General features: G+C 50.5%; 1 long non-coding RNA gene across 1 annotated transcript; it reads left to right on the plus strand.

The window, feature by feature from the left end:
- Positions 1-5,260: 5,260 nt before the first annotated feature.
- Positions 5,261-8,408, plus strand: LOC147650930 (uncharacterized). The gene is made up of 2 exons (XR_015274915.1): positions 5,261-5,305; positions 8,078-8,408. It is a non-coding gene; the product is annotated as an uncharacterized LOC147650930 (long non-coding RNA).
- The last annotated feature ends 5,981 nt before the right edge of the window (positions 8,409-14,389 follow it).

The following is a 14,389-nucleotide window of genomic DNA, read 5'->3' on the forward strand; positions in this document are numbered from 1 at the left end:
ACTGGGACTGGCACAAAGGAACAAGATCAGCATCCTCCAAAGGTGTTTTTATCTCTGTCTTGCTGTTCAGGAAACTTCTTCAAAGCTGGAAAGATCTTCTTGTCTTTCCCCACTACTGCAGTGGTTTAATACACAGGACAGTGGCTGTTCATTCTAAGAGAAGACTAATTAACTGTCCCTAAGGTAGAGAGATAACAGTTCTTGGGTTTGGGAAGAGTTTGCCCACTCTGTGCTCAGTGCAGTCCCTTCTCATCATCAGCACAGTCCTCCCAGATGTTCTGGTGGGATTTCCTGCAGAACTGGGGGAGCCTCATGTAAAACCTGGGATTAACTTGTTTTCACTCCCAGGGAAGTCTGATGGGATCTCAGGGCTTTGTGACTGGTACTGAATAATGATCTTAGGGCCTCAGATTGGAAATTTGTCATTTTTAGGCATAACAGTTAGGTGTGTGTTTGAGTTTTTCCAGTAAAAATCCAGCTGTGTCCTGCACAGAGCCACAGGAGTCAGCGCCTCGCTGAGAGGATCATGTCATCACCTCCCTTCACCAGCCCCAGGGCAGCTCTTTGGCTTCTCAGACACAACAGAATTATCTTTTATTCACTTTAATGCAGCCCTCACTGTCGTCTAGGATGTTTGTGTGAGTGGGGACTTGGATCTCTTCCTAGATTCAGAAAGTTTTTATACTGTAATTTCCAAACTGGTATTTGTAATTAGTCCATAAAAGAAGGTAATATGCGAAAAGTGTTCAACTGCTGTTGCCAGGATAGAAAATATATATTGTAATGCATTCAGAAAGCATTCCAAGGGTAGAGGATCAAGTTGTATTTGATTTTCTCATTCTCTATAATAATCATTTTTGTTGTCTTGCAAAGCTCCAGCTTTGAAGTGCGACACATAAAGATTCTGCAATACCAGCAACTGTTTCTCTTTAGCTATTTTCCAAGTGATTTGATTTTCTCAATAGCATTAACTATATGGAGGTCTAACAAGTTGTAATTAATGTATTCAGCCATTTTCTTTTGTGACAGGCTGGAATGTGAGTGACAGCATGAAGGGAAGAAGCAGAATAGAACTGGATGCTTGAGAAGATTATCATAACATAAAAACTGACAACTCTCTGGCTCTTGAATAACATATTGTGTTACTGAAAAGGGAGGAAAAAGCTATTTCACAAAAAAAACCCAATGGAGCTTAGAAATTTTTTGAGGAGGGGAGAGAATTTCAAAAGCCTTTTTTAGTGCTGGACAGATTTGAGTCCTGCTGTTCACCAACAGTTTCTGCCGTGCTGAAGTGTGTGTGCAGTGGGTTTGTGAGCTCGGGGTGGGACAGGTCCTGCTGTGCTCCCCTGGCTGCAGGAGCTGCTGGGAACCAGAACCCCGGGACAGGCAGCAGGAAAGCAGCTCCAGAGCACGGCTGGGCACTGGGAACAGGCTCCTCTCTCATCTGGCAGGGTCTCAGAATCTCCTGAGCTGGGAGGGACCCACAAGGGGCTCCAGAGCCCAGCTCCTGGCCCTGTCCCGAGGATCCCACCAGGCACCTGAGAGTTTGTCCAAAGCTGCAGCACCGGCCCAGCTCATCCCCTGGGGCTGGTTTGCATTTTGGAAGCTGGGATTCCTCCTTGGGAAGATGCCCTGGGTGGTTGAAGAGCGGGGCTGGCAGCCTTTCCTCCCCTGCTGCCATCCGTCCACCGCAAGGTCATCTCTGCACTGCCCCTTCATGTTTATTTCTGAGCCAATAAAACTCCCATTTGCTCTGCTACATTTTGTAATCCACAGCTTTCAACCCAGGGATTGATTATCTGTATTCCTAGATAAAATCAAAGTGCAGGACTTTAAACAGATTTCCACTCAGTTATTATTAAATGGTGTTGTGCAGCCCCAGATTAACTCGGGGTGGCCGAGAGCTTTGTACCTGTGTTTGCCTCCTGGCCTCGCTGCATTGAATTTTTCAAGTACTTTTATTGCTCTTGCTCTGATTTCCAGCCAGCAGAGGGGCAGTGTTTGTGCCCAGCTGGAGTCTGGGCCTGGCACCTGGGCAGGTGAATTCAGGGGGAGCTCTGGCTGGCAGAGCAAACCCAACAGAAACACAATTTTGTGCCTTTGGGCTGGGGGGATCCCACCAGGCTCTTCCCAGCCCGCAGGAAATCTAAGGAGCTGAGGCCTTGGTGGAAAACTGCAGCTCTAAAATGGGTTGGGTGAAAAGGAAAAATGGGTTGGAAGGAGAAATGGAGAATTCCTGGCAGGAGCTGTTTCCTCTGCCTGCCCCTGAGTTTGGACAGAGGTTTGTTCAAGGAGCCTCTGTTCAGCCATTTAAATGTGTGAAAGTGAAATTCCTCAGGAAATCAGGAAATGAAAAGCAGTTGCAAGGAGGATGTTAGAAATCAGGATTGGAGAAGTTGTTAGCACTTGTTCTAATATTTCAGTTTGGGACTGGAGGACATTTTTGCACAAGACTTTTTCAATAGAATTACAAACGTAATCCCAGCACAATTTGAGAAACATTAATTATGAGCTATACAGCAGATGGAGGCTTTACAATGGTATTATTTTGCTTGATTTATTGATGGCTTCTTCAGAATCTTTTTTAATTGCCATTTTCTTCTGAGAACCTTTTGTATCGCATTGATAGGTGTAAGATTGAACACTGCCAAGAGAAAAAGATTTATATATCTATTTATCCCAAACCAGACATTGAAATTTTTGATTCATCAGTGTGTTGACATTTATTTTAGTTATGGTTTTTAGGTTTTTTTCTTTTAACAGTTCCTGGAATGATCAGTGATTCAAAATATCTTTTCCTTGCCCAGTCCTACAGGAAACCAGGGCAACATAAGTGAGTTTTTCAGTTCTGTGCAGACAGTTTTGTAATCCAGAACATTGAGATGCTGGTCAGGGAAAGAGACATTCTCCATCTCTTTCTTGGGGTATTGAAGTGTAAATTGAAACTGTGGCAACAAAGTCCAGTGTCGGTGATAAGAAATTGCAGGTGTGTGTAGTAGGGGATGGATTTGTGCTCACAAACGGATCACGGCTGGATTAGACAAATAATTGGAGAAGGAACCCGCAGCCAGGCTCTCCCTGCAGTCAGCTGCACACTTACCCTGTAATTCCAGTCATTCCAGTGAAGTTATTCCAGCTCTTCTCATTTACGGGAACCACTGAGATTAGGAGGCTTCAAAAAATGACTATAACGGCATCAAAAGAGCTGCTAAAACGTGTGAGTCACGGTGGAGAGCATCCAAAAAGAAGTTGTGGCACAGGATGACGACATGTCTCCTTTGGGGATGTTTTCATCTCCAATTTTGCTCCATTTCCTTTGTTCCTTGGAGTGCTGTAGTGCAGGGTGAAGCACACTCTAAGCAGCAGCATGTGGAATAACTGCATGATTTTGCAATCTCTGTTAAAGCAGCTGCATCTGTAACTCATTTCATGGAAGTTTTACTGGGTTTTTTTCCTTTTACCATATCACACTCGAAGCTCAATAAAGATAAACTTCAAATAATGTCAGTATATCACGGAAGATTCAAAGCCCTGCAGCTGAGCCCGTATTCCTCAAAGTGCCATTTATGAGCTGAGCCCTTTTAACGCAGTGCTAGAAGTAAACCCAAACATTTGGCAGTGTCTATGTTTGCACCCTTGGGACAGATGATGGAGGAGTTATTTGCTCCAGCCTTTAATCAATTTTGGGTAAACAGCACGAGTGTACCTTGAGCATCCATATTTTCTAATTGGCTCTCTTAAACGTGAAGCCTGCCATAACTCACGGGAGATTTACGGAGGGGAGAGGGGAGCCCAGCTCCCCACTTGGAGCCGTGATGGATCTGCTCCGGCAGCACCAGTGGCAGAGCACTCAGGGGCTGCAGCTCCCTGCCAGATCCAAGGGCTGAGCAGGGCTGAGTTTGATTCATTGCCCCGCGAATGTGGGGCTGCAGCGGCGGCCGAGCCGCTCAAGCCGCGCTAATCCTTGATTTAGCGCCGCCAAATCTGTTCATTCCACGTGTGCTGGATTCCCTGGGCCCAGTCACTTTGTGTTATTCATGCCAGGGCTTCCCCTGGGCTTCAGAGGGTTTGATAAATCTGCTTTCTGCTCTTGGCTGGTGCAGTGTTTGTGGCTGCATCTGCAGGGAGCCCCTGTGGGGAGCTGCGAGATGAGTCCAAGGGAAGGGGAATCTTGTTCTAGGGCTGTGTCCAAGATCATACAGGACTCGACAGGACTGAGCAGAGGAAAGGCACAGGAGAAGAGTGATGGTAAAAGATGGCTTTGCTTTTTTAATGCATTTGATTTTATCTGGCTTCCCTTGGAGTCCCCTCCTGAGCGTGGTAGCCCCAGACTGACCCAAACCCTGTGTACCTGTGCCAGGTAAGGCTCAGTGCCAGGGCCAGGCTGGACGGGGCTCGGGGCACCCTGGGATGGTGGAAGGTGTCCCTGCCAATGGCAGGGGGACAATGGATGCTGTTCCATGTCCCTTCCAGCTCAAACCATGCTATCCTTCCACGTGTGTGCTCTCCCAGCCTTGGCCTCACCTCTGGCTCCTGTCTGCCAGGGATCACTTCTGGTGCTGCAGAACCAGACCCTCTCCTGCTTTCCTGCTTTTGTACTCCCTGTGTTTGTGTGAGTCCTGGGCTGTGGCAGGACCTCGAGCTGTTCCAGAGCCAGCTCCTGCAGTGCAGCCAGCCTTTCCCAGCTCTGGCACCTGTGACAGCACACACACAGCTCTGTTTGAGGCAGCCCCTTAGGAGCAGCATTTCACACAATATTCTGCATTTTCAGCAAGTTGGGATACCCTTTGTTAAAATTCAGACTTTATGCACTGATTACTTCTCCTCTGCTACAGCTTAACTTCTCCTGCATGGCTTAACTTTAAACCCAAGTGAGAGGAAATCCAATAAAGATAAATGAGATGTCTTTAAAGGATCCAACAGGAAATTCAGTAGTGTCAGCAATGAATGTGAAGGTGCAGTGGGTTGAGGAACTTGAGGATGATGGGTTCTTTATGAGGTTACATCTGTTCACAAAGGCTTGGAAGTATTTAAGATAATTAATTGCTTTAAGAGCAACACTTCTTCAAATTCTCATGGCTGTGATTCTGTGTGTTCCTGTCTAGCCCCAGAGCTGGGTGCATAATGTAGTAGCTTGAAGCTGATGCCAAGCAGTGTGCAGTAAGAGCTGACAGAAACTGTTCTGTTTCCTGTGGAATTCCTCGTGGACAATGTGTTTAATGTGAATTTTGAACCCAGAACCTGTTTCCCTTTCAGGTCTCCCGGTGCCAATGGTGACCAGAAGTTTCTGCTGCTCCCGAGACAGGTAAGTCACTGAACTGTTTATTCAAAATGGGTCCCCAGAGGTGGGATGAGCAGTGGTGTGGTACCCAGGTCACCTTCAGATGTATTTTAAAGGAATGAATTCCCCCCAGAGCTTGGGTTGTCACTGCTGGGCTCAGTTTGACTGCTCAGGGTCCCTTGCACAGGGGTGTCTGTGTGTGCAGAACAGAGGGGTGCCCACATGCTCTGGGATCAGCTCCTCCGAGCTCTGAGGGCAAGGTCAGTGGGTTTTGGGCTGTTTCCTGATTGCTCCCTGCCCATGAGAGGGCTGCTCAGAGAGGGGTGTTTTGATTTCTGCCCCAGCCGTGCTCGGGGCAGCCTGTGGGATGTTCCAGGAGGGAATCCTGCACCCAGGGCATCACCGAGTTCCCCTCCTGGGGCTCAGCAGCTGCTGCCTGCACGTTGTTTGAGTTCTCTGCCCAAAATCCCCTGGAATATCCCGAATGCTGGGACTCTCCTTTCCTCAGCAGCCTGTCCTACACTCCCTGGTTAATCAGATCTGTGCTGGAGCTGTCATCCCTGATTACACGTTTCCCTGTTTATGTTGCCTCTTCCCAGTGGTCACCAGCACAAATGTCTCTGGGAATCTTAATGCTTTTCCTTTTCTTCTAATGTACAAATGCCTGCAAACCAATCAAAACAACCATCCTACTTTGATTGTGTATTTTATTTCTGCTGAAAGGTTCAAATGTAATGAAAATAAAATGTTCAATGAGCAAACACAGATTTTCCAGAAGAAACAGGCACATTTAACTTGTTTTGAAAGATGGATGAACAGTATTAGTTTTGATATATTCTATATATATCTTCTCACTTGACAATTGTTATTTAAAGATTTAGTTCTGGGTTATTGCTGCACTTATGTTGCAGAGTCGTTTTACACCAACGCATGGATCAGTAACTTAATTATAAATAAGTGGGTTTAAGCCAAATGCAATGGAAATAATGTTTTCTTAGGCAGAGTGTGCTTAGTCTCAGCCGTGGGGATGAGCTGGTGCCGTGGGTTTGTCCTGGGGTGCAGAACTCGGGGTGTGCTGGGCACATTCCAGGAGAGGAGCACCTGGGGACCCAGGGAATGGAGGAGGGTGAGCACAGAGGTGTGATGAGCTCGGGGTGAATATGGGAATATTCTGTACACAGCAATTCCAGCAGGGCTGCCCTGGGAGAGGCAAAAGGGACAAAATATTACAGGGTTTTATTTTTACACTTCGTTCTTTAGCAGACAAAGTGATGGGTATTGTTCAGCCTGAGCCCCTCGATGCATACCATTGCCAATATTAATTTAAATTCCTTTCAAAACCATCTTCAAAACGCCTATTAAAATATTTAATTGCAAGGTGCTTTTTTTGCTTCATCTCTCTCACCTACATTGTTCTTTATCTCAGAAAATGAAGCACTTGAGGCTTTGACAGTGAGGGAGGGGAGCAGAGATCCCCCAGGGCATGTCTGGGAGGGTAAATCTGGGCTCTTGGAGGATTTACAGGACCTGCAGAGAGAGGGACTGCTCCTAAGTCAGGATGAGCAGCCGAAAGCTCCAGCCTGTCTCTCGATGCACACCAGCAGAGGGGAAGGAGAGGAATGATTTCTGCAGCCTGCCGGGACTGCGAGCTCCAGAGGGTGCCCGGCAATAAAATAAAAATAAAATAAAAATAAACCCTGAGCCGGAATTTGGGGCTCTCAGAGCACCCTGACACCTCTCGATGTCCCCCGGGAGAGCCTCACACCCTGACAGCACCGGGACACCGGGCACGGGGTCCTGAGGAGCGGGCAGGGACAGGGGGACACGGACAGAGGGACACGGGCAGAGACAGGGGGACATGGACAGAGGGACACGGGCAGGGACAGGGGGACACGGACAGAGGGACACGGGCAGGGACAGGGGGACAAGGGCAGGGACAGGGGGACAAGGGCAGGGACACAGGGACAGGGACAGAGGGACACGGGCAGGGACAGAGGGACACGGACAGAGGGACACGGGCAGGGACAGGGGGACACGGGCAGGGACAGGGGGACAGGGACAGAGGGACACGGGCAGGGACAGGGGGACACGGGCAGGGACAGGGGGACAGGGACAGAGGGACACGGGCAGGGACAGAGGGACACGGGCAGGGACAGGGGGACAAGGGCAGGGACAGGGGGACACGGGCAGGGACAGAGGGACAGGGACAGGGGGACACGGGCAGGGACAGAAGGACCCAGGCAGGGACAGAGAGACACTCTTTAGAATTAGAAAGAATTAATCAAAACTACTTTGGAATGAGGAGCAATCATTTTTAACAGCTTGTGGAGCTCAGAGGAGGTCTCAGAACTATCAAAATGCAAATACAGATTCTAAATATAAAAGGAAAAAATACAGTCCAGTGTTTTATTGACTACAAAGCCTAACAAGTTCTTGGAAAGCCACTGAGGTTAATCAGTGAAAAAAATTCGGCCCATAACACTTGGAAGAGGTGACTAAAATCAAAATAGAACAACCATCATGGACTGGTTGAAAGTGAGGTGAGTCTAATTAACCAAGCCGTGGTAAAAGGAAAACAAATAGTTACAACACACCTTTTTGGCATTCCCAGGTTAGCCAGGGAGGTGTGGTTTGGTGTAGGATGCACAAAGAGCTGTTTGAGACATTTACTTCAGTTGTCATTGTCAGTATTTGCCTGGAGACCTGGGAGAGCCTTTCCAGAGGGACCTGCTGCCTCTGCAGTCCCTTCTGTTGGAATTGGTGCCTCGTGTGATGGAGAACTTGTACAATTTGCAGGTGACCTGGAGCAGGGAGGGAACCCTGGAGGTCAGAATTGCAATGGAAAGGATTGGAAGAAGGGAGGTGTTTCTGCAAAGCCCAGGCTGGAATGCAATGATCCATGAAGCAGTGGGTGGGGAAAGACAGAAAAAGATATGCTGCTGCTAACAAACTCAGCAAACCTCCAGCAAACCCAGGGAACCACACTAAAACGAGTTATTAAAACCTCTTAAGTGACTTTAACCTGCTCTAGCTGATAATTCATTGCCACTTTGACTTGTCTGTGGCTGCAGTTTTGCTGCATTTCAAAGCAGAGCTGGTCTCTGTGACTGCCTACAGTGTACAACTAGCACAGAACCCCAGCAGCCTGCAGGGGGACGTGAATTCATCAGAAGATAAGAGGGGTGTCAGCTGTACCATCTGCTGCCCCTGATGAGGAGAGGAGCAGCAGAATGCTGGGGACATCAGTACTGGAATGGAGGGGAGCAGGGGGCAGGCTGGCCAGGTGTGGCCACCAGCGTCTCCCACACGTTTTCCCTCTCACCTGCTCTTCTTCCCCTCTGTGTTTGAGAAGGGCTGAGTTGCAGGGGTGGAGGTGTGTGCCATTTCCTGCAGCTCCATCCCTGGATAAACCAGCCAAGCCCACGCTGCCAGCCGTGCTCCCCACGGCTTTCCCCAGCTGAGCTCCCTGGCAGTGCCTGTGCTCCCACTGCAGCCCCTTCACATTTACCATTCCTGGGCACTGCTGTCTCAGGCTTCTCCTGCCATCCCTGGCCTCATCATCCCTGGTGTGTTTGCAGAGACCAAACCTTCCCTGGAGCTCCTTCTCTCCACCTGAGCAGCCCTGTCCTGTCAGCTCTGTGTTGTTTTTCAGCTCCTGGGCTCGATCCTTCCAGGCTGCTTTACATGAAATAAAACTTCCCTGCACAGTTGGCTCTTCTGAAGGCAACAGGACATTCCCAGGGAGAAGTCACTGATCAATAGGTCTGCTCCAAAGCCCCCAAAGTCAATAGGAATTTCATTTTGCCATCACCACGCTCTGGATGGAGCCTGGTTGGGGTGGGGATGGGAGGAGCTGGATTTGGAGTTTGTAAGTGCAGTTCTCACTGACACAGAATTCATGGCATGAAACTGAGCTTGGAGTGAAACAGATGAAGCTTTGGTATTTCAATAGCAGAGTTTTGGCCAGGATCTGGACAAAGAGATACCTTAATAATTGTGGCAGAGGTGGGGAGTACCCAGCTGAGATCCCTGTGGCCCCAGAGCAGCTCTTCTCACAAATAAATGAGCTTTCAGCTGTAGGTGATGCCCTGGCCTCACTGGATGTGTGGGCAGTGAGATTGTGGTGAGAGGCAGAGGGCTGAGAGCCTCTTCTCTCCTCTTGGAAGGGTCAGGAGTGATGGGGAGCGAGCTGGAGCCCGTGGGGATGTTTGTCCAGCTCTGAGGCACAAGGCCAGCAGCCCTGTGAGCCCTTCCTGCACTCGGGGCCATGGGCACAGCCCTCGGTGCTCAGAGCGCCTCTCCTGCCCTGCCTGCCTCACCCAGAGCTCTCCTTCCTCTGCCAGCCTGGCAGAAGGGCGAGGTGACACCTGGCAGTTCATGAAAGACATGAAAAATGGGATTTCGCTCAGAACACTGATGGGAAGAACTTTTAAAGCACGTTACATCCTGAGTGCTGACATTTGCAGCAGGGAACTTCTGGCCCTGATGCTCTGAAGTGGCGCCTTTCTTCCTAAATACTGCCTTGTGTTTTATAGCAGGAGCAGGGTGACAGTTCACTGACCCGAGAATGAAGGGGGAAAAGGCATCTCATGTGGAATGAAGCCTTTTATTTGATTGAAACACTGAAGCTGCAAGGTTTCTTTTTGTATTTGGCATGAAGCCAGTGCAGCCTCAGCCCCCAGGCAGGATGAGCTGTGCCTCAGCAGCGCCTGTGTCCATCCCTGTGGGGACATCCAGCCCCACATGTGGGGACATCCAGCCCCACACGTGGGGACATCCAGCCCCACACGTGGGGACATCCAGCCCCACACATGGGGACATCCAGCCCCACATGTGGGGACATCCAGCCCCACATGTGGGGACATCCAGCCCCACACATGGGGACATCCAGCCCCACACATGGGGACATCCAGCCCCACATGTGGGGACATCCAGCCCCACATGTGGGGACATCCAGCCCCACACATGGGGACATCCAGCCCCACACATGGGGACATCCAGCCCCACATGTGGGGACATCCAGCCCCACACGTGGGGACATCCAGCCCCACATGTGGGGACATCCAGCCCCACATGTGGGGACATCCAGCCCCACACATGGGGACATCCAGCCCCACACATGGGGACATCCAGCCCCACACATGGGGACCTCGTCCCCTGCCAGAGCTCTTGGGCTTGCCCTGGGCTGCACCAGGTAAATCAGCAGCCAGCTTTGGCTTTCCTGGAGGAAACAGGGGTGGGCTGGGGTGGGTGCTGCTCCTGATGGCTGGGCAGGAACAGTCACATTTACACTGCTGGAACAAACTGTGAATGACACAAAGCCCTCATGTTTCATATTCAAACCAGTCACCCCTGCTGCCTGGAGACCGGCAGGGTGAGGTACAGCGGGGAGTTGGTGCAGTGTTTTCCTGGTTCACTGAGCCATTTAAAACAGGTATTGCCCTGTCTGTTATCATCAATTGTTTATCCAGTGCCAGAGCCGGTGTGGGGCCCTGTGATTGATGGGGAGAGGAGTGTGGGCTGCTCCCACTGCAGCCTGATCTCCAGCAGAGCAGGACCTTACCTGCAGTGCTCTTGGAGCAGATATTTCCCGAGCACAGCTGCAGTGAGGGGATGTACAGCACCAGGGCTGGCTCCATGGAATGCTGGGGCTGGGAATGGGCAGGAGCTGTGCTGGACTGAGCTGCCTCCCTCCCACTCAAGTGTTCCTGAAAGCACGTCAGGCCAGTGGTGGGACAAAAACATTCCATGAGTTCATGGAGGGGACCCAGCAGGATCACCCAGCCCAACTCCTGGCCCTGCCCAGACCCCTCAGATCCCACCCTGGGCATCCCTGGAGAGTTTCCAAAGGCCCCTGGAGCTCTGGCAGCCTCAGGCTGTGCCCATTCCCTGCGGAGCCTGGGCAGTGCCAGCACCTCTGGGGGAAGAACCTTGCCCAAAATCCAGCCTGACCAAAGGGTGAACACCAAAGTGTCACCAGCAATGCCTGGCAGAGGGCGTGGGCAGCTGGGCTTGAGCATCCCAATGGTGCTTCCCAATTCCAGACCTCCAGCCCTGCACCTCATTTAAAATCTGGCAGGTGCTTTGAGAACTGCTCCAATACAGAAATGGGGAAGAGCGAAGGAAGCTTCCAGCGTGACCTTCATCCCTTCCTGGCAGTAGGAACATCCCTCATTTGTGTCTCTTAAATCATCTTAGGTTAAGCTAAGAAGTGCTTAGATTTATTTTTATGGATTTCATTTTAAAATACTTTCACTTGGAAAAATTACTTTTAAATTATCATTATTTTCTGTGAAATTTGCTTTCTTCATCTGTCCCATGGTTTAAAAGTCAACTGCTTACTCAAGAGAAAACCACTTTGATGTCATGGAAGCAATGAACACTATAAAGGGACTTTCGAAAACTTTCAGTTTTGTTCTCAAAATGGCTGATAATGTCATTTATTTTTCTTCATCCTTTTTTCACTGCTACTGAAAGTACAAAAAGAAAGAAAGGGGAAAGCAAACAATACCCTGGGAATAATAACTGAAATATTTTTATGGGAATTAATCTATCCCTTTTCTAAAAATGAGCGAGAAAAGCAGAAATAATTCCATGAAACCAATAGGAGAAACTCCAAGTGCCTGTCGGTGTCCCTGAGCTGTCAGCACTTGGCAGGGGATGGAGGTGGCCCCATGTGGGATGAAAATGGACAAGTGTAACGAGCATCAGTGCATTTTCAGCACAAGGAGTCCTGAAAGGGTGATCTGGGTCAGGAACTGGGAACAACTGAGGGAGGGGAGCCTTGGCAGAGGTTTCCCAGAGCAGATGTGGCTGCCCCATCCCTGGGAGCGTCCCAGGCCAGGCTGGACAGGGCTTGGAGCCACTTGGTCTGGTGGCCACATGCTGTGGGGTCACTCACTGGGTGTGGGGTCACTCACTGGGTGTGGGGTCACTCACTGGGTGTGGGGTCATTCACTGGGTGTGGGGTCACTCACTGGGTGTGGGGTCACTCACTGGGTGTGGGGTCACTTGATGTGGGGTCAGCTCTGCCAGGGCCTCTCTGCAGTTCCAGAGCTCAGTGTGCTGTTGTTGGGGGAACTTTCTTACAAACCTCCAAACTGACCTCTTGCAGATTAAGTTACAAAATTCTCCTGAACTGCCGGCTCAGGACTGAAATTCTCTTTGGCCAGAAATTTAAAGGGAATCGATAAAAATATACAAAGAAACCACACCAGGCTGAGTTCCTTTTAAGTGGCTCCCATGGTACATCCCTGCCTGGCAAAAGCCAGTGCCTATTTCTGGGCCGGGTTTGTTTAGTTCCTGCTCCCCTGTGCCTTGTTATGCTTTTTACTTTGCTTTTTACTTTGCTTTTCAAAGCTACCTCTCCTCAGAAGCTCCCATTGTGCGGAGATTTTGCACTCTTGGATGAAGCGAGCTGGCTGAGATTCTCGAGTCATAAGCCTTGAATAACTCTGTGTTATTGAACACTCATTTTCTGAGTGTTTCTGTGCTTTCCTGGGGGGGCTGGGGAGTTGTCCCTGTGTGCCCCATGCCCTGGCACGGCCGGGGTGACGCTGGCAGGGTTGGCCGTGTGGCTTGTCAAAATAGTCACAGACAAGGAGGACACAACACTTCAAAGTTTCAGTGGCAAAAGATGTACTTCAATGTTACAGCCTATTTTTATCCAGTTCAAGTTACTGTGTTTAATGCTAAGTGATTAATATCTTTCTTGCCACTCAGTTCATTGGTCAGAAGGTGTTTGGGTGTGTACGTGCTAAGGCTCTTTTTTAACACAGGTGTTTATGTATTTTCTTTGTGAATTCTCACAGGGTGGACTTCTATTTGTGCAGGTGCAGACTGTTTTCTTCACAAGAATAGATTGTTGTGCAAACTGATTCTCATTCCTGTATTTTCTTCTCATGGGAAGTTAACAGGCTGGCTTAGCCCAGCCAAAACAGCAAGGCCTGATCTTACCAGGCCTTTCCTCTAGGGTCACCCTGCACTCCCAGCACACCCAGCCTGGGACGGGTCCATGGGCTCGGGAGGCTGGTGCTGGGCTTTGCTGGGGCAGTGGAACCTTGGGGACAGAGCTGTGCCCTGGGGACAGAGCTGTGCCTCGGGGACAGAGCTGTGCCTTGGGGACAGGGGCTGTGCCTTGGGGACAGAGCTGTGCCTTGGGGACAGGGGCTGTGCCCAGCCCAGGCTCCAGCACTGGCATTTATCAGAGCCCATGGAGGCTGCTCCCAGTGGGGTGAGATTGAGGGGACAGAGAACACAGATGCAGGCAAGATCATTTTTGCCTTTTTTAGAAAATTTCTGTGATGGCCAAGCCTGGGGAGGTGAGCGATGGCTGACATTAATCCCATGTTTTACAGCTGGGGAAGGGAGTGGATGCAGAGAGCGCCTGCCGAGGCTGCGGCAGCTCCACTCCCTTCCTCCGGCTGCTTTTGGAAGCAGGAATTCACTGTCTCCGTGTGACTGCAGCTCTGGCTGCCTGTGCCCAGACTGCCAATGCCCAGGGAATGAATTCACATCTGCTCTGCAGCTCGGGAGGCTCCTGGAATGGTTTATCTGAGCCTTGGGACCCGTCAGCTCTGGCTGGCGCGCACTGAGCGCTTCCCCTGAAGCCAGGACAGGTGTGGGAGACACTCCAAGGAAATGCTGCTGTGGAGATGGGGGTCACAGGCAGCCCAAAGTGGAGCTGTGCTGTGAGCTGATGGAAAAAGCAGGGAAAGCAGCACTGCTCCAGGCTGTGCCTGCTGCGGGTGCAGGTGGAGCTGTTCTGGAGCTGTTCTGGAGCTGCCCTGGAGCTGCCCTGGAGCTGTCCTAGAGCTGTCCTGGAGCTGCCCTGGAGCTGCCCTGGAGCTGCCCTGGAGCTGTCCTAGAGCTGTCCTGGAGCTGTCCTGGAGCTGCCCTGGAGCTGTTCTGGAGCTGTTCTGGAGCTGTTCTGGAGCTGTTCTGGAGCTGCCCTGGAGCTGCCCTGGAGCTGTCCTAGAGCTGTCCTAGAGCTGTCCTGGAGCTGTCCTGGAGCTGTTCTGGAGCTGTTCTGGAGCTGTTCTGGAGCTGCCCTGGAGCTGTCCTAGAGCTGTCCTGGAGCTGTCCTAGAGCTGTCCTGGAGCTGTTCTG

Source organism: Cyanistes caeruleus, chromosome 11, assembly GCF_971803275.1.
Source record: "Cyanistes caeruleus chromosome 11, bCyaCae1.hap1.1, whole genome shotgun sequence".
Lineage (NCBI taxonomy): Eukaryota > Metazoa > Chordata > Aves > Passeriformes > Paridae > Cyanistes > Cyanistes caeruleus.